General features: G+C 36.9%; 1 pseudogene; it reads left to right on the top strand.

Moving 5' to 3' along the window:
- The first annotated feature begins 208 nt into the window (after window positions 1-208).
- Window positions 209-2552, top strand: LOC102537489 (importin subunit beta-1 pseudogene; annotated as a pseudogene).
- Window positions 2553-21475: the final 18923 nt, after the last annotated feature.

Raw genomic sequence — 21475 nt, 5'->3', positions numbered from 1 at the left:
CAAACCCACCAGTGCCACTCAACTCCCAACGCCTATCAACAGTCAGAGCTGTCACCTGAGAAGCAAGCATCACCTGAGGAGAAGCAACTGCCACCACCTTTACTTTGAAGCTGATCTCAGCCTTGAGGAAACTGTGTCTCCACCTCTGCTTGAAATATGAACTCCAGAACTAAGTAGAAGTTTCTGGAGTGTGGGGTGGTGAAACTTGCCAAAGGTCCTTCTGGAAATGTCCAGAGTGCCATAAATTCAGGAAACAGCCAGACTGTCAGGGTTTCAGCTGCTCTACAGATCAAGAACTCTTTGTCATCTAATGATCCAAACATCAGGGCACAACATCGGCAGAATGGCTTTCCATTAATGCTAATATTTGACCAAGAAGCCAAGAACTGTTTTGTAGACTTTGGGCACAGAAACCTACTAGCTTAGCTCTCCCTCACCATGATGGCTGATGTTGTTTGTGCAGAGATTCCAGTAAACCAGTGGTCAGGATTCTGTCTTCAGCTGGTAACCAATGTCACAAATTCCAACAGCATGGGGCACATGAAAGAGTCGACATTGGATACAATTTGTTATGTCTGCTAAGATATTCACACAGAGCAGCTATGGGATCAATCTCATGAGATTCTGGCTGCCATAATCCTAGGGAAGAGGAAAAAAGATTATAACAGTAAAGTTAGTGGTACTAAGACAACTCTTGAACTACAGGAGTTCTTTAAAGGAAACTTTGACAAAGAATCTGAAAGGCAATTTCTTTTCCGTATAGTCTATGAAGCAACCTATTATCAAGATAATAAGGTATTAATGACTACATTACAGAATCTGGTGAAGAAAATGTCCTTGTATTATCAATACGTGGAGACACATACAAGTCCTGCTCTTTTGTGATTAACACAATGACTTTGATGAAGTGGCCCTATAAGGAATAAAATTCTGGTCCAATGTGTGTGATGACAAAAATAGAGTTGGCCATTGAAGCATAAGAGGCAGCAGGATAAAGAAGGCCCCAGATCACACAGCAAGATCTATGCTAAGGGAACACTACAATTGAGGTTCCAATTCTCATACAGACACTAGGGAATGATGATGAAAATGATGCTCCTGGCCACCTGATGTGAAGATAACATTGTCCCACCTGTCCTTCCCTCTTGTAAAGAACGGATCAAGAACCCTAATTAGTGATACCAGGATACCACTGTGATAGCTTTTGCCTGTATCTTGGAAGAAAAGAAATCCAATAAGCTCAAACTCCTAGTTATACAGGCTATGCCTATCTTAATATAATTAATCAAAGACCTCCTGTGTAAGTTATTTGATAGTCAAGTATATAGCCTAGGGGCAGATTTTGTTAGTTGCTCCATGAAGCTGCCATCAGTGATGTCTACTTGGTTCCCTTGTTAGAATATTTGAGAGAAGGCCTGAGTGCTGAACCCAGAATGGCATCAAAAGTGTGCTGAGTTTTTTGCAATCTAGTTGAAGCTGCTTATGAAACTTCATAAGTGATGATCAGGGTAAAACAGCTACTTACTGCTTATCCTCATATTTCAGAAGCTCCTAGAGATCACAGGCAGGCATGATGGCCACCAGAATAATGTGGGAAGTGCTGCACATGAAGCTTTGATGAGAACTTTAAAAAATAGTACCAAGCACTATTATCCTTCAGTTCAAAAATTGATGCTGGCAGCTGTAACTACAAAAAGTGTATCAATAGAGATGCAGTCACATAGAAAAGCACTTCTGAGAAGATCCAATTCAGTGACCTTCAGTCTTTACTGTACATAACTCTTCAAAACATTTTCTGAAAAGTGCAGCATCAAGATGAGATGATGGTCTCCCTGTTAGGGATTTTCCAAAGCACAGCTGGATATGGAGGATGCAAGAGGATGACCTGATGGCAGTTAGCACATTAGAGGAAATTTTGGTTGGTGAATTCCTAAAGTATATAGAGGCCTCTAAATTCTGCTGAGTATGAGTAGTTTGTTGAAAAATTATCCTGAGTTCAAGGTTTTATTGGAGACTGCACGATAAGTGGATGGCTTATGTCACACCTTGAAATCCAGTATCTTGCTTTTTGTTGACAAAGAACTTGGGGAATGAGAATGCCCATAGGTCTGTGAAGCCACAGATTCTGCAAGTGTTTGGTGATATTGCCCTTGTTATTGGTGAAGAGTTTAACAAATACCTAGAGGTACTATTGAACATGCTTGAGCAAAACTGCCAATCCCAGGTGAACAAATCAGATGATCTGAATGAGCTAAGGGAAGGCTGCTTGGACGCCTATTCTGTAACTGACAAGGATTAAAGAGACAAGGATCTAAGGGTAATGCGTACCCAGGGGTACTGCTGATGCAACCAAGAGTAGAGTTAATCTAGGTTTCTTTGATCACATTGCTAGACTTGACAATCATCTGAAGAATATATGCACTGGTGCTGCTGAGCCAATAAGGAACTTCTTTACAGCATTTGGAAAGAACGTGCTGAAATTAGTAGCATCTAGGCTGATGATTCTTGAAGCGTTAACTGAGGAAGAGAAATTCAAAACTCGTAAAATATAACAAAATACCTAAGGAAATCGCAGAACCAGGACCAGTCTGTAGTGGTGGGGATGATACCTAAAATCATCCCTGGAAATGTGCAGTCTTTTGAAAAACATAGAAGTAAGGAGTGTGTACAGATGCTGAAAACACACCACACTGAAAATCCTACCACAGAAGGAGCAGCTATCAGCAATGAGACTGTTGGTTAGCTACATAAACACCGACTTCAGAGAAAACCATTAGAGTAGCCATTTTGGAAAAGAGAAAACTAACGGGTTTACTTAATTGGAGGTGGTGGAGGAGGGAGATGGGGGTGGGAGTAGGGGAAGACGAAGGGAAAGGGGAAGGGCAACCTGAAGGAAAAGAAATGGAAGTTATTTCTTCCCAGAGAATGCTACAATTTGTGTTTCAGTGTTGCTAGTGGAATGACCAGTTTTTCCAGAGAGGAGAGATTGGGATCAGCGGTTGTACTTTGTCGTAAAAAGCAGCTTGAACCTATGCTACTGATGATGATGATAATGGAGCCTGGGTTGGTGTACCTTTGCTACACAGCACTGTACACATTCAGGCTAAAAGGAGGTAAGGAATACTCTGCATCCTAAGTGTGGGTGAATGAAGCTGTATCTGCATTCTCAACTTTAAGTCATTGAAATTTATCTTTTTCCTTAAAAATAGTGGGACAGAGTGGGGGTGCTAAATGGTACATTTCATAAAACTAACTGAAGTTCTGTCAACTGATGGACCATAGGAGATGTAAAAGGAAAAGAAAAGGAAAAGAAATAAAAAAAGACACTTTTTAGCTTTTTGATTGGTTGGTTTTAGTTATTATCATATTTTAAGGAAAATTCTAGCAAATGGTCAGAATAAAAATCTAAACTTCTAAGACAAAAACAAAATGAAACAAAGCAAAGCCAAAAAAACCCCACAACCTAAAGAAACCAAAATTTAAATGGTTGAAAGTGGCAGCGCAAAGAAAAAGCTCCCTCTTGACACTTCATATGTCAATCTCAATATCTACCCCCTATAAAAAATGATGCCAAGGAGGTGACAAAAAAATTTACAATAAAAATAAATATGTAAAAATACAGCAAAGCTTAAGTAACTATTTTGATCTATGAAATGAAGATAAATTTAATGATCAAACAAAATCCAATAAATGAGCCATTTGGAAATTGTTTGACTTTCTATTGTCTTTTATCTATTGTCTACAATGTAGTATTGTTTTCTTTCAGTGCTTTAAAACAACTGACCACAAAACAACCAAAAATATGTGCATATATGATGTGTGTGTATAATGACGCCTCTTATGATGAAAGTAACACTCAAAAAATGGTTCATTTTTCCACTGCAGTTCAATATTAATATAATGATCTCAAGCTTCCCACAGGAAAAGCAAATTTTAGGAAAAACACACATTTATCCCTCTCCTAAAGAAGAGGGAGAAGGTAATCTTCTCCTTCATGTAGATCTATGCTAAAATTGAACCTCATCTAATAGTCCTTTATAATAATATTCAGTTAATGATATTTGTGTTAAAATACTCCCGAGCTATATTTGACAGGCCCAGGCACCCATTTCCAGCCCAATGCTTCCCAACTGATCCATTTTTTCACAAAGCAAAAAGGTGAGTAGGTTAGTTTGAATCAGGCCGAATACTGATAAAAGCAAATCTCTTGTGATGGGCAGGCCTCCAAAGCTTGTTGAAGGCTCGTTCAACTAAGCATTGATTAAGGGTGTGGATGCTTATCTGAGGTGTATCCAAACTTATCTGAAATTGAACATCTTTGTTCTAAAAAAAACAGGCCAATAAACTGACACTGATTTTGATGTTTTGGTTCATAATAGGTCACAAGCATCAAAAGAACAGCTCAACCAGGAAGTGGAGATATGGCTGGAAATAAGAGCAGGGGGATTAGAAATGAAAAACTGTCAAAACTCTGAAAATGTATGGGGACAATGAGTCTCCATGAAGTGGAGAGTGGTGAAGGAAAGAGATTAGAGTACTAGCTTGAAAGCAAAACAGAAATTTGCCTCAGTGTTGTTGTGGTGGTTGTTTTAATCATGAGTTAATCTAGTCTGAAATTTCATTTAACTTTGAAAGGTAAAATGAGATTTTTGTGTTCATCAAAAGAAAACGGGGGGAGGGTGTAGCTTAGTGCTAGAGCACGTGCTTAGCATGCATGAGGTCCTGGGCTTATTCCCCAGTATCTCCTTTAAAAAAAAGTAATTAAAAAAATAAGTAAACTTAATTACTTCCTCACTGCTCCCCCAAAAATGTTTTTAAAAAAGGTGGCATAAATTTTTTTTTTTTAAAAAAGAAAACAGATAAGACTTTAACTTCTGGGAAGATAGAGTATATGTATTTTTCCCTATTCTTCCTGCTAAGTACAACTAGTGAGCCTTGGACATTATATGTAAAACAAACGTAAGATTCTGAAAGGTGGAGAAAAAGAAAACGGACAACTAGGAAACTTAGGAATCAAGGGAAAAAATAACAGTCAATCAAGACCACAGGTGGGACTGTAAAGTGTGACATCCAGTCTGGGAAAGTTCAGCAATTAACTTTCTAAAAGTTAAGCTAAGCATGCAACTACCATACCAGTAATTGTGCTCCTGGTCATTTATCCCAGAGAAATGAAAACTTACTTCTGGACAAAAACCTGTATACCATTATTCACAGCATCTGTATTTGTAATCACTGAAAACTAGACACAATGTAGATATGCTTTATTGTGTGAATAGTTAAATGAACTGTGGCACATCCATACCATGGAATACTACTCAGCCATAAAAAGGGACAGACTATTGATACACACAACAGCCTGGATGAATCCAAAGGGTATTAAGCTATGTGAAAAAAAAAAATCTTGAAACGTCATATACTTTGTGATTCCATTTATACAAGATTCTCAAAATAAGAATATTCATGTCAAAATTATAGAGATGAAAAACAGATTACTGCTTTCCAAGAGTTTGAAATGATATGGAGGAGGGTGAAGTGTCACTATAAAGGAGCAGCATGAGGGAGATCTTTGGGGCAATGGGACAGTCTTGTTTCTTGATTGCAGTCGTGGTAACAGAGATCTACACGTCACAGACTGACATGGAGCTGTACACGCTGTGATGGTTCATGTGTCAACTTGGCTGGCCACAGGGAGCCCAGATTAAACACTGTTTCTGGGTGTGGCTGTGAGGGTGTTTTGGATGAGATTAGCATTTCAACTGGTGTACTCAATAAAGTAGATTGCCCTCCCTGATGTGGGTGGACCACATCCAACCCACTGAATAGGACCTGAATAGAATAAAAGGCAGAGGAAAGTGGAATCTACCCCTTTTTTTCCTACCTCACTGATTGAGCAGGCACATCTCCTCTTCTCTTCTCTGGCCCGCAGACTGGGATCTACACCATCAGCTCCCCTAGTTCTCAGGCCTTCAGACTCAGGCGGAATTACATCACTAGTTCTCCTGGGTCTCCAGCTTGCCAATGACAAAGCATGCAATTTATCACTGGCAGCAAATATATGGAGGACATTTTCTCTAAGCATGAGGACAAGCCTGGTCCTTTGTAAATAAATGTTTCACTAAAAATAAACTAAGATGCCCTTAATTACCGTTTCAGAGATGAAGAAACTGAAGCTCAATGAAATTAAGACACTGAACAAATCCATATGGCTAAGAAGCGGCAGAGCCTAGATTCATTGTAACCAGAACACTGCACTACTCTCTACTGCACAAATCATCATCACTTAAAAAAAATTTTTAGCTATATGTTTAATCTAGATGTCAAAGTCATTTACTGCTCCTTTCTAGGAGCAGATTATTTTATTTGCCAGCACTTTAGAAAGTTCATATTTTTCAAGGCTATTGAAAATATGATTTCGGAAAAATACTGTATGGTTAACTGGGAGAACCAAGTCTGCTAGTCATTGGGGGTTTCTCAACCAGCTGAGTCTACCTTCAAGGGATCCATCTTACTCTCCGGAGAGGAAGGACCCAGCTGCATCTCTCCTCCAGCATTTTGTCCAGCTGCTCCAAAGTGCTTTGCTTGCAGGGGTAGCCACGGCCAGCTCTTTCTACGAAAGATAAAGGACCTTGATTATGGCAAGTATTCCTGCTGCAAACCATACCTTTTTGCAGTTGCCCGTTTGTTTTATTTAAAACCATTTTGACAGCTCTCCACTTTCTCTGCTTCTATAAATAATCAGCCTTAATGATAAAGTCTAACCTGCACATTCAAATGCACATTTACTCCTTTACCTTTCCATGCCCTGAATAGTCACTGCTCCGAAGACATCAGTTTTGAACATGAGCATATGGTTCTCAGAACTTCGTATTTCAAATCTGCAATTCAACTTAAGAATTGAACATAATGTTTTCATTAACACTGATGATATATAAAACTGCTTCTTAAAAAAATAATAAAACCTGGACTTGAGCTGTGAGGTTGGAGCTTTGGAGCGGCTTAGGATTGAATTTTTATGTTGAAAAAAATTCTGTCTGACAGCAAGATAAAGCATGCATAAAGCACTGTCTAAATTCACAAAGCTTCTGCTCAGGCCTTAAAAGAAACTTGTAGGCAAAGGTTCCTCGATTGCTTAACAAATGACTTTTAGTTCAATGCAAGTGCTCTGTAATTGACCTTTGCCTTCACTCTCATTTGTCTAGATAGTGTGAATGCATCCTCCTTGCTGACCATCAGCTTCTCTAATTCCCCCTCAGAGCCCCTTTTGGTGCATACGTCACAAAGGAGACGGCAGAGAGGTACAGGAGTCACACACAATTGCATGTTACTCTGGAGTGACATGGGACTCTACAGAATACCGGGCACTCAGTGTGCACACAAAGAACCGAAATACGGTCATTTGAAAGATCTTTCAATTAAATGTATTTCTAACAAAAGATGCCAGCTACTCCCCGTCTTACCCCAAACGGAAGCATTCAATTTATCCATTAATGGGGAGCCGAGGGAGCTGCAGTCCAACTTCCTCCTACTGTGCCCAAACTGTTCTTAATAGACCATCTCTTTGAGTAAAGAGATTTCAGGCATCATGCAGAATAAATTCTTGACTTAATTTAAAAGCATTACAAGAAATGGAAGATCCGTGGTGAGACTCTGGAGAACTCCCTGCAGAGACTTCCTCTTCTTACTGCTTGTAAGAAGTAAGAAAGGGAAAGAGAAAGCCAAAGGGCATGTGATGTAAACTGAATTCCTTGAAATCTGTATCTTCTTCCCTCCCAGAGAGTGGAATCTCTCGGTGGCTGCCACGGACCACGCCCTCTCCACCAACTCCGCCTTCTAGTGATCACTAGCCTTCTGCTTTCTTTTTTCAATTTTTTTTTTAAGTTGCAGGTATAGGGGATTGAACCTGGGACCCTGGGCATGCTAAGCACGCACTCTACCACTGAGCTATACCCACGTCCCTTTTTTATTCTTTTTTTTAATGGAGCCTAGCCCTCTGCTTTCTATCATGTAACCCACCTTCCTTTTTGCTGCTGTCCTCAGCTTTCACTCCCAAATTGTTCTGAGTTTCCTGGTGAACAATCATAATATCAGTATGCTACATGATAATGATACATAAAGGAAAGTCCAAGAAAATTAAGTCACTGAAAACAAATACCTTGACAAAACTGAAAAATCTGTAACTGCATAGAAATAATGAGAAACTTTCAAATGCACCTTTGAAATAGCTTTGCAAAAGTTTACATTTTATACATATAATATATAAGCCTGGTATACATAAACTATATGATGTAATATATAACATATATTTTATAATGCAATATATGTATTTTTTATATATGGCTATCTTTCTAAGGAAAAAAAATCCCCAAGAGAAACAGATAGCTCCCAGTGATAAAGCAGTGAGCTTTTAACTTTGACATCTCATCTGAATTTTGAAAGAAAAATAGAGTAAGATTTGGGGGAAATTGAAAATTGGTAGTCCAAGGGTTGAATTTTGCCTGGAGATATTTTTATGTTTCTGGAGGAGGGTAGCAGAGACTTTTGTTTCGTTTCATTATGTTTTGATACCAATACAAATACTTTTTGGAGGGGAATACACTCTCCAGTTTTCCTCAAGTAGCACCCTTCTCTATTGCCCTCCACCTGGCTGCATCACACTCCTGGCACCAGACAGCCTTTGTGTTAATAGTTCTTCTTGGCCTGGAGAATTTTCAGGCTGAAAGAGACATTAGAGATTATCTGGTCTCATTGCCAAAATCATTTCCTGTCGTCCCACTCTTCCAAATCTATGCAATGTTACTGGTAATAGAAAAGAAACACAATTCGAAATGCTCTTTTCTCACTGCAGTCAGTGCATTTCTGATGTTCCAGTTCACGGCAAGTTCACCAATTTGACAGCTCATGTGCTTTTAGCATGCTTCCTTTCCTGTTGGTCACAGAATAACCTCTGTGTACTATGATAACATCCACAATAACAAATTTTTATTCCAAGCCCAGCGGTAGTGTAGCAACTCCATATGCATGCTGCAGACAGAGATGGAACTTGTGAATGTGATTTACGGTGAAAGGCTTCAAAGATGTGTGGGCATACCTCAGCATAGACATGTAAGTGCATTTACTCACTGGTAAAGCTTATTCCTATGCCTGGTTTTACAGTGAATTGAGGAGGATCCTTTGGCCTTACTGTTGTTGTTGCTTGTGTATACGAGTTAAAATCCAGTGGGGTGACAAACAGAATTGACTCAATAATGAGTAAACTTCATTGGGAAGCAGAGAAATTGCATTTCTGTTGCACGTGGAGGTTTAGATGGCCTTTTCCCGTACACATCTGCCTAGAATTTCCTATTGCTACTAAGGAGAATAAAGGGAAGGCCATTTGGCAGAAGAAATGCTCTTCCTCCTAACTTTGCCTGAAAACCCCTTCAATGGCAAGGAAGGCGAGAGTACTGCCTATACCAGCCACTGTGCCACATACCCGAGGGCTGTAGTCTAAGGATGCCTCTCTCTTTTTTTCTTTTTTAATTGAAGTATAGTCAGTTACAATGTGTCAATTTCTGATGTACAACATAATGTTCCAGTCATGCATATATATACATATATTTGTTTTCATATTCTTTTTCATTAAAGGTTATTACAAGATATTGAATATAGTTCTCTGTGTTATACAGAAGAAATTTGGTTTTTTATCTATTTTATATAGTAGTTAATATTTGTAAATATTGAACTCCCAATTAATCCCTTCGCACTCTCTTTACCCCCAGTAACCATAAGTTTGTTTTCTATGTCTGTGAGTCTATTTCTGTTTTATAGATAAGTTCATTAACGTCTTCTTTTTCTTTCCTTTTTTTTTTTTTAGATTCCACAAATGAGTGATATTGTATAGTATTTTTCTTTCTCTTTCTGGCTTACTTCACTTAAAACGACCATCTCCAGATCCACCTATGTTGCTGCAAACGGCATTGTTTTATTCTTTTTTATGGCTGAGTAGTATTCCATTGTATAAATATACCACAGCTTCTTTATCCAGTCTTCTGTCGATGGACATTTAGGTTTTTCCATGTCTTAGCTATTGTAAATAGTGCTGTTATGAACATTGGAGTGTATATATCTCTTCAAATTAGTTTCCTCCAGATATATACCCAGAAGTGGGATTGCTAGATCATATGGTAGGTCTATTTTTAGTTTTTTGAGGAATCTCCAAACTGTTTCCCATAATGGCTGCACCAAAATACATGCCCACCAACAGTGTAGGAGGGTTCCTAGGAATGTCTCTTGAGCACGCGGGAAATCAAGTGGCAGAGTTGGAAACCTCCAGCTCAGCAAAAGCACTGGCAAGTTGGTCACTCTTTGTAACAACTTTTAGAGAACAGGTTTTTCCTGAGTCAGAGTGAAGTGGATTTCAGAATCCTGAATTGATGCCCTACCAAGTTCTCCCCCCAGTCCAATGGTACCCTGGTTGATTCTCTATATCAGCAAAGTCCTTCCTTAAAGCATTAGGAGAGAAGTAAGGTAGGACCCATGTCAGGAAGGATCATCATCCTCAACCTGGTTGTCTTGGATGGTACATGGCCATCATCAAAAAGATAAGATATAACAAATGTTAGTGTGGATGTGGAGAAAAAAAGAGCTTTATGCAGCTGGTCGAGATTGTAAATTGGTATAGCCACTATGGAAAATAATAAAATTTCCTCAAAAAATCAATAGTAGAACTACCATACCATCCAGAAATTCCACTTCTGGAAATATATCCAAAGGAAACAAACACTAATTCAAAAGGATACTTGTGCCCCATGTTCATAGCAGCATTGTTTACAACAGCCAAGACATGGAAGCAACCTAAGTGTCCACTGATGGATGAATGGATAAAGAAGATGCGATATGGTACTGCTTGTAAAGAACTTAAGACCTTGAGAGGAGATGAGGCATCTCCAAATATTCATTTACATTTAATCTACTGCTTTTACAAAAATACATGGGTACCATTCCTTATATACAAGTATTATTTAGCCATTAAAAAAAACGAGGAAATGCTACCATATGTGGTGAAGTAAATGGACCTGGAGGGCATTATGTTAAGTAAAATAAGTCAGATAAAGAGAAATACTGTATAATTTCCTTTGTACATGGAATTAACATAGAAACAAACACATGCACCCCAAATTCATAAAAAAGAGCTCAAATTTGTGGTTACTGGAGGTGGGTGAGGTGGTCAGGTGGAATAGAAGGTGGGGAAATTGGAAGAAGGTAGTCAAAAGGTACAAACTTCCAGTTTTAAAATAAATAAGTGCTAAGGATGTAACATACAACATGACTATAGTTAAACTGCTGTATGATATACAAAAAAGATGTTAAGAGAGTACATCCTAAGAGTTTTCATCACAAGGAGATTTTCTTTCTTTTCTTTCTTGTATCTATATGAGATGAGAGATGTTAACTAAACTTATGGTGGTAATCATTTCACGATATATGTAAATCAAACCATCATGCTATTCATCTTAAACTTATACAATGATCTATGTCAATTATGTCTCAATAAAATTGATGAAAAAAATCTCAAAAACAAACCCCCTGCCTTCATGAAGGTTCTCCTCTAGACTGTTTTCTCTGTGTGTCCATGTGTGCATGTGTGCGTGTAAATGTGTGTGAGGATGTGTGTTGTTAAATTCCGAACCTTGTGAGATGTCAGTAGCTAGCCTGAGATACTCTCAAATTCCTGAAGCACTGCATCAAACTTTAGGGCCAATAACCCCTGTTTAGTGATTCGTTTCCCTCTCCTTTGTGCAAATTCTGATTTGGACATCACAGTGTGAGTGTGGGAAAGGGAAAAATAGTTATAAGAGTTGGTGCTAGTACTCCCAGGATAAATGTTGATGTACATACGTAATGTGGCCACAGTGTGACTAAAATTGTTTGCCCTTTGGTAGGACAAGATTACATAACTTCTTACTCATTAAAAATTAAAAAAGACACTTTAGTAATCACCTCTTCCATTTAGGTTTCAAAACAAAATTTTGTGAGTTTTTTTTTCCACTTTACACCTTGCAAATAGGAAGCAGATACAGCTGTGTAAGAACCGTTGCCGAGATTGGCAAAATTTAAAGCCAACAGCTTCACAGAAAAAATAGAGATTCTTAGTCTATTAAGCATGTACATGTACAAACACACACACACACACACACCTCTTCCCGTAAAAATAGTGTGTTCTTTATCTTGTCACCCAGGAGAAGGCTACTTGCTATTAGCTTAAAAGGTCTACAGTGATTCTCAGATCTATTTTCTTGTGCTTAGAGTAGCCTCAAGAACTTTTTTCTCTTCTTCTGTCACTCAGTATTTTTAAATTTCAATCCATCAATTATGTATTGTGTGTCTACAGGGTACAAGGAACTGTCTTGCAAAATGGGAGCCAGAGTACACATGGTACTGCTTGTAAAGAACTTAAGACCTTGAGAGGAGAAGAGGCATCTCCAAATATTCACTTACATTTAATCTACTGCTTTTACTAAAATACATAGCTGGCATTCCTTAAGAATAGAGCTATTACTTTTATTCCCCAATAAAAGATCAATATTATGTAAACCCTTGTTAATGACCTTCAGACACCTGGATACTATTTGTTGCCATCCAGTTTCCCAAAGTCCAGACATCTGCTCAGTCCACTACTTGGAATATTGAAAATGAAAATGGTAGAAGAATTTTCCTATGCATTTCTGTGATTCCATCCTCAACTTCTACCTAGTATGAGTCTGCTAACACTTATCTTAATCTAAAATAATGGCTGAGTGTTTCATGAGCATGGGCCAGTCTAACAGACTAAATCTCCATGAGAACAAATCACGTCTGTCTTGGGGGGCGGTGTGGATATAGGTTGGTGGTAGAGTGCATGCTTAGCAGGTCCTGGGTTCAATCCCCAGTACCTACACTTAAAAAAATGATACAAATTCTATTTACAAACCAAAAACAGACTCACGGACATAGAAAACAAAGGATATGGACAATACTTCCTTTTTTTAAATTTTTTATTTATTTTTATTTTTTTAAATGGAGGTACTGGGGATTGGATCCAGGGCCTTGTGTATGCTGAGCGTGTGCTCTGCCACTGAGCTATATCCCCCCCTGCCAATACTTTCTAATAGTTATCACATAACTGGCACATTGCCCCCAAAATAAAATAAAACCTTAAGGGAGACTATAATTTCAAGAAATATGCCTGAAGTTCCACTGTTCTGCAAGTAAAGTATATGATAAATTCTTGACTTGCTTAGCAATGGAACCATAGGCACTTGAAAAAGCTATGAAGGAAAGGGTTTCTCTGGAATTAAGATTGTCAAAAACATGCATTGCTCACATGTATTTTGATTTCAGCAAAAATTATAACAAAAATGTCCCATGATTATTTTATGGATATGATGTTAAAATAGGAATATGGACCTGGCTATCCATGGTTTTTGAGAGCACTGGGCAAGACACTAAACAAAAGAGTATTCTGTTGATTCAAGGTGATATTTCTTTTCTGGCGGCAGAACTTTTTAGAAGCTTAAATAGCCGTAAGTCAAATGAGTTTCAGAAACACTTAAATGCATAAACAAATAAATTTTATCTTTAGAAAACAAAACATTAAGTGACATGGTGAGTACTTCAGCTAAGTAAGCCCCTCAAAAAAATAGACTTCAACCAACTAACTCAAAGAGCAGGAGTGTAATGTTTAGGTAATCAAAATCCAGCATCACAGAGCAGTCAGAAGGCTTCCATGTATGTACAGAATTTTATGAATGTGCTGTTTGCAACTTCTTATTGGTCAAACAATTTGAAAGCCAAGCAACTAGCCTAACTCCTCCAGAGTTCTGGCTATGTGCTCGTCCTTAATGTGGTCACTTGTGAAATTATGAACTTTTTACTGACTGATTATAAAGATAATTCTGGCAACTGCCTACACTAGCTACCAGCGGGATACTAACTGTGGAGCAAAGAAGGAGGAGAGTTTGAAGAGAATTTATCAAAATAATTACAGGAGAATACTTTCATTAAAAAAATAAATTGGTATAATTAGAACAGAATCATAACTCTTTCGCAAGTGCTTCTGCGTATACTCCATCTTTGTTACCTTTAACGATTTGACATTCAGTTAAAATGAAGTGCTGCTTCCGCAGTGTAGAAAAATTCTGATTTACTGTTTCATTCAATTCTTAGCTTAATGAGAAATGATGCAGAATTAGTTACTTTTAGCAGGAGATTATCTCTCTTAACCTTGTTTAATTTCATCTGCCCTCTGCAACTAAATAACGCAGGAAGAATGATAAGACAGGTAGACATTGTCAGAGTTTAACCAAGAGTCTCTTTCCTATGGGATGAAGAAATACTAAAAATTAAAGTGGAAAGAAATAAGAGTTGGAAGAGCTGTAAAAAGCTAGGATTTGTCAGTTACAATAAAAAGCAGTGTGTTTATAGCTCTTTTTAAAACCTCAATATTTCTTGATCCTCAAATACTTTTTTACTAAGACCATAAAAGGTAACATAAAGAGATGTTTTTTGTAATTGTGCTTTGAAATCCTTCAAAATAGACTCCCTAAGGCCTGATAAGGTATGCATTGTCATAATTGGTGCATACATGTCCATGTTAAAAGGAAAAGAAAAGAAAAATCAGTAAGGAGTCATGATACCCAAAATACATAAGAACTGGAAGGAAGAATTTCTAAAACACTTTCCCAAGTAGAAGTATTCAAAACTTCAGCTTTTCCCCTCAATATTTTCAATGAAAATTTTCATCTTGTTGGACAGAGAATTTCTTTTCCCAGAATAATTCCATCTCGTTTGACTTCCCTCTCCGTTTTTCCAGATTCCTAAAGAGTATTTCCTCCATATGTTTTTTATGCATTAAGTACAAGTAAATTTCTACTATGGCTTAAACTCTCTTGTTATTTAAGCCCTCTAAAAAGGAAAAAAAATGCAAATCTTTAAAAATAAAAGATGAATCCAGATGCTAAATATCATTCAGAACAGAATGATCTAGAATATCACAATTAATGAAAACCGGAAAATAGATGGTAACACTTACTCATATTTAAAACGCTTTACAAGTAGTAAGTTCCCTTTTACCATTTTCCTCTTGCAGTTTTGCAGATAAAAGAGTTGACATGCAGCAGGAAAGTGGTTCTTGCCCAAGGTCATATGACATATATGCTCTTACCTTCTAAACTTGTTACATTGTGGTTTAGTTTGACAACTTCAAATTCTGCAATTTCAGATATTAGAAGCTGCCTCAGAAAAACTTTGATAGTGGCAACATAACAGTAAGTAAAAAGTAAGCACATTTAATCATGGGGAAATGTGAAAGAATGTCAACTAATCCTCTGACATACTAAGAAATTATGATTCTAGGATATATCTTAATAGCTTGACTTTACTTAAGTTTAATGGACAAATAAATAAAAGAAGATGAATTCAAATAATTTTTCTCAGATTTATTGTAGTTTAGAAACCATTTAATAATACATTTGGGTGCAAATAGTGGAAGCTGGGGTAGGGAAGATGTGGAGGGGAGCTATTTGATGGAACTAACCAAGTGTATGACTTGTGAACTGAACTCTGATTTACAGAATCATTAACCTTTGAGTTGGAGGGGATATAGTGGTCACCTAGATTGGTGGTTCTCATCCCAGATTATTAAATTAGACTTGATGGGGATGGGGCATCTGATCCATGGATCAAAGTTTGGGAAGCCACTCTATGCCACTGCAGGAATTGCTCTGCAATGCCTCCGGTATATTGCCATCTACTATGAACACCTCTAGTGGCAAGGAGCTTTTGGTTTCAAAAGGCAACGAACTTCACTTTTTTTTTTAATTGAATTATAGGCAGTTACAATGTGTCAATCTCTGTTGTACAGCATATTATCCTAGTCATGCATATACATACATGTATTTGCTTTCATATTCTTTTTCATTATAGGTTATTATAAGATATTGAATATAGTTCCCTGTGCAATACAGAAGAAATTTTTTTAATCTATTTTTGTATATAGTAGTAATTAGTATTTGCAAATTTCAAACTCCCAAATTTATCCCTTCCCCCCAGTAACCATATGATTGTTTTACTATGTCTGCAAGTCTGTTTCTGTTTTGTAGATGAGTTCTTAGTGTCATTTTTTTCTTTTTTTTTAATATTCCACATATGAGTGATATCATATGGTATTTTTCTTTCTCTTTCTGGCTTGCTTCACTTAGAATGATGATCTCCAGGCCCATCCATGTTGCTGCAAATGGCATTATTTTATTATTTTTTATGGCTGAGTAGTATTTCATTGTATAAATATACCACACCTTCTTTATCCAGTCATCTGTCGATGGACATTTAGGTTGTTTCCATGTCTTAGCTATTGCATATAATGCTGCTATGAACATTGGGGTGCAAGTGTCTTTTTGAATTAGGGTTCCTTCTGGATTTATGCCCAGGAGTGGGATTGCTGGATCATAGGGTAAGTCTATTCTTAGTTTTTTGAGGAATCTTCATTCACTTTTTAAAAGCTTTAATTGCTAACTAAATTCAATTTGACAAGAATATACACAAAGCCTACAATGTTCCAGGCACTTTATATACATTATTTCTAATTCTCACAGTAACTCCATCAAGATGATACTATCACTCTCATTTGTAGATTAGAAAAATGAAGCTCTGAGATGCTGAATGACTTGTCCAAGTTCACAAAACAAAGTGGCAGAACTGGCATCAAAACCCTACACTGTTTATGGCTTCCTTTTTCTTGTTTAATTCTTAAAAATCCCTTACAGAGGATGTGTTATTATCTCCAAGTTACAAATGAGGAAATCAAAGATTAGAGCAATATAGTGATTATTCAATGTAAAATTGCCAGTAAGTGATAGATTGATAATTCAAACTCAGTTCTATCTGACTTCAAAACCTGAGTTCTTAAACATCATACCTTAGACTTTCTCTTACATTTGAATATAATATATTGCAATACATTTTTTTAAAAATAGAAGTAGTGTAGAGAAGGTGGTAGCCAACTCCAGTAGCAAAGGGGGTCTGTTCAGCACTTCCAGGTGAGGTGCTAAAGAAGCTTGGTTTCAAAAGACAAACAGATTATCTAGGCAAACAAAAGGGAGATGGACAATGGGGGCAGATGAGCAGGTGGAACAGTGTAGAGCTAGAAAACATGGCCATTAAAATCTGCCTCCTGTACCTTCCACATGTCACTCTCTGGATTGATGTTTATTTTTACGTCCTTCCCTCTGTCACCTCACCGGCTGTGTGTTTCCTCAGAACATTTGCTACTATAGCGATAATGGCTATTACTTATTGGATACTTATTATATGCCAGGCACTGTCCACAGAACTTTACACGGAATGACTCATTCAGTGCTCACAAAACTCTTTGAGGTAGGAACTATTAATAGGTTCATTTTACATATGAGAGAACTGAGACACAGAAAAAATAACTAACTTATACAAGTCATAGAGCCAGTAAGTGGGTGAGCAAGGATTTGAAGCCAGGCAATCTAGTTCTAAAGACTGCTTCTTAACCACTATACTCACTATTGCCTCTCTAGCCAGTGTGATACTGTGTGATGATCTGTTCAGTTTCTTGTCTCTCCTCCCACTTAAATGTAAATTCCACAGGGCAGGCACTATGTCTGTTTTGTTCAATGCCATATTCTCGGCAACTAAAATAACACATGGCACACAGGAGATGCTCAGCAAATAACTGTTCAATGAATGAATGATTTTAACAAATATTCTTGAGTATATTATTATTATTAGATGCTCACTAGGCTGTGCTAGGTTCTAAAATTTCAGAGGAAATCAAATTCTTCTTCCACCAGATAATCCTTAAAATAAACAAAGGCAGGTTTTTAAGTTTCTTCTCTTCTAGAATTGAGTCCTATTTTGTTCCTTCTTCTTCTCATGTGACATGATAATACCCAGGCCTTGCCCTCTGGACAAGAACCATTCATCAGTAAATATAAGAGGCACACAAAACTTACCAGAGTGCTTTAGGAATGGTCTGACTCCCTTCTCCTGTACTCTATGCTTCTTTTAATGCAACCCAAGATTGTCATTTGCGTTTTTAGCAGCTGTATCATATTGTTGTCCCTTGTAGAATTGGCGGTGAAATAAAAGTCTTTTTAACAGTAACGCTGTGATACTATGACTCCCCCTGTTATGAATTATAGAGTGGAAATTCTACAAATGTTTCTATTTTTAAATCAATATAGAGAACTTCATAATTACTCCCATAATGAGCTTTCATCTCATTACTTCAGGAGCATTCTTTCAACTTATAAATAACTTTGAATCTTGAGTCTTTGAACCATCTTACTTGTTACCCATCTCAGAATTGAGTCATCAGCAAATTCTGCAAGTAAGACAACTATGTGTCATTCAGATAATGGTGCGATATTTTGAAAAGGAAAGAAACAAATACAGAGTTCTGTGGCAAGGCACTAGAGACCCTTCTTCAGTTTAACAAGTATTCACCAATTAAGACTTTGGATTCAGCTATTCAACAAGTTAAGAATGTTATGAAAACCAATGTATGTGTGTATGTGTATGATTGAAACATTATGCTGTACACCAGAAATTGACACAGTGTAATTGACTGTACTTCAATTAAAAAATAAAAAAAGAATGTGAACCCACCTTTACGGTATGATCCATATCTATATTTTAGCATTTAACTGCAAAATAATCACAGATCGTTTTTGCCATATGTTTTGCTGAAATCAAAAGATCTCGTATGCCACGCATGTTCCTGTCAATCCCAATTCCAAAGAAACCCTTTCTTCCATTGTTTCTTCAAGTACTGTGGGGTAAAATTGTCTGGCAAGTCAAGAATTCATCATATGCTATGGTTTCAGAACACCAGAACTTTAGGCATATTTTTGAAATTGAAAGTCTCCATTTTAAGATTTTATTTTTTGCCAATAACAGTTGTGTGATAACTTTTAGAATATATAATCCATGTCCTCCTTTTGACCATACAAGATTCCCAGTTATTTTGGTATTTCTTCTCACCATGCTTCTGCCTCTAGAGTCACCGATTTTTTCCCCTACTCTGTATCTTTGCAAGATCTCATGCCCTTTCTCCTATTGTATCTATTTTTAAACAGACTATTATCTTTAATTGCAATATTCCATTGAGTACCATCCCATTAGGTCTCAGTGACACCTATTTGATTGTATTTAATTTATTGCATTAAAATTTTTAGCTGATTTCCAAGAAGGTTTGTTAGCATGTTTTAAAGAGAGGTTTTCCATTTTTCAATATAAAAGTCAATGCAAGGAAACCCTAGCATCAATGTATTTCATTCATTTACTTTCTATCCACTCAAATTCTAGGATTATGTTCCTGGCTTCCTCCACTTTGCTTTTTGAGATTATCTCAAACTTTACCTAAGATGTACATATTTTCAAAGAGACAGATGGTTCATCACAACACATATTCTAAGTGTTTGCTATTCTAAGGAAGACCATTGACCTTGCTCAAAAATTACTTCCCTGCTCAGTGTTCCCATGCTGGTCATGAAATAAACTAGGGTTCAGTGAAGGAAATTTTTAAACCTGATTTTAATGAACTCATATAGTAGTTAATATGGATAATAAGCAAAGTAAACAAATATTAGTGTGAATTTAAAGTAAAGGCAAAATGCAGAATTTTTATGTTGCTTTATCTGGAAAATTGATGTCTGAGGATAAAAATTAGCATAAACCTCATTAATGTGTGGTATTATTGTTCAAATCAGTAGATATTATACTGCAGTTAATTGTATTAGCAATTAAGACAAAGGAATTCTTTTTAGCTTAAATAAAAGCTCTAAAATAATCATTTCAAAGATGGGAAATGAAATGAATAATTTTGTTTAAAAAGCATTTGTCCTTTGAACTTCAGTCTATTCAACTTCTGAAATGCTTATTAAAATAGAGTTCTGTTCAGCACATTTTAGACTTTAAATGATTATACCACCCAGTATACATTTCTTTAAAGCATCAGTAACTGACAATACTGTTTTATAAAACATTTATATTAGATTATACAAATGCCCTTACACTTCAAAAAACAAAAAAATAAAAGCAAAACTTTGTTAATTAGGTGATAAACTGAAGGGAGTTACAGGGAACTTGTTCAAGGAGGCCAAATCTTCTGAAATGATTTGAAATTTTAGAACTAATGATGGTAATGTCTTAAACCTGCTAAAGGAAATCAATACATTCTTTGATTGTTGTTCTCTTTGCCAGTTGGTCAGGCCCATATCTGATAATGACAGAGTGAGATCCTTCCCTGAGTAGTGTCAGCTCAGAATTGCTACCTGGGCAACTATCGCTAAATTAAGCATTGATGGAGCTACAAAAACCTTCCTTTGATGAGATTTTTCGAAGTCAGATCTCATCATTAGAAATATATACAAATGTTGAGTTCTAATGCTAAACTCTTCATTAATATGTACCAACCTTCATTTCACATGAACAAACACAATGGCTTTACATACACATCATCAGCAGCAGCATCATCATCATCACAGAAGGCAACTGGATTAAAAGGAAATAGGGTAAATGGAAAAATACCAAGTGTACCATAGAGGTCAATATCATCACTTAAGACATGCAGTTTCCAGATGGTTTTAAAGTTTGTGTGAAGTTTAGAAGTGTTTAAGCAATGGAATTAAGGCAAACTCAATGTTATACACTAAGACGTAGATAACATATAACTGAGTTTATTTTCTACCACAGTTCATGGTTTAGTTTTATAGCCAAATGCCCAAGCTGAAAATCAAATGACTTAATAAATTTCATTTATATATATGTAAAATACATAACTGAGTGCCAGTCATATTGAAATGAGAGGGTCAGAACCAATATCTGCTTTCACAGACCTGAAAGAGAAACAGGGAAGATGGACAAAGGAAACCTAGTAGGGAAGATGGACAATTAAATAACTAAAGAACTAATTACCATAAAGAGTAGAGAGTGCTCTTGTAGGGAATTAGAGGAGTGGATACCTGAAAGTGTTGTTCTTTGAGGAAATGACATTGACGATGAGATCTGAAACGTGACTGAGAAATATACCAGGTAGAAAGTAAATATGGCCCTTACCCCTCACAAGAAATTGTCCAAATCTTCAACATTTCTTAACTGAATTATGCAATAATTTTCTAACTGGGTCCCTACCTCTAGTCTTCTCCCTAGTCCAACCTCTACTTAATGCCCCAGGTAATTTTTCTTAGCCATCAACAGCCTTCAATGACACAGTATTTCCTAGTGTAGAGAATGACTTATAGACTTCTTAGCAAAGCATTTATGCTTCCCACTCTTACCCCAAGTTCTCCTGACAGCTTTGTTTTTCATCACTTCTGGAATGTGGAATTACAGTTCCAAGTTATTTGATCTTAAGATTTGGAAATTATCTATGTGAGCCTGACCCAATCAGATAACAGCTTCTAAAATGGAACCCCTTCTTTTGACTCAT

The sequence above is a fragment of the Vicugna pacos genome, chromosome X (genome assembly GCF_048564905.1).
Source record: "Vicugna pacos chromosome X, VicPac4, whole genome shotgun sequence".
Taxonomy (NCBI): Eukaryota; Metazoa; Chordata; class Mammalia; order Artiodactyla; family Camelidae; genus Vicugna; species Vicugna pacos.
The sequence above is the reverse complement of the archived record's forward strand: the minus strand, read 5'-3'. Positions and strand labels throughout refer to the sequence as shown.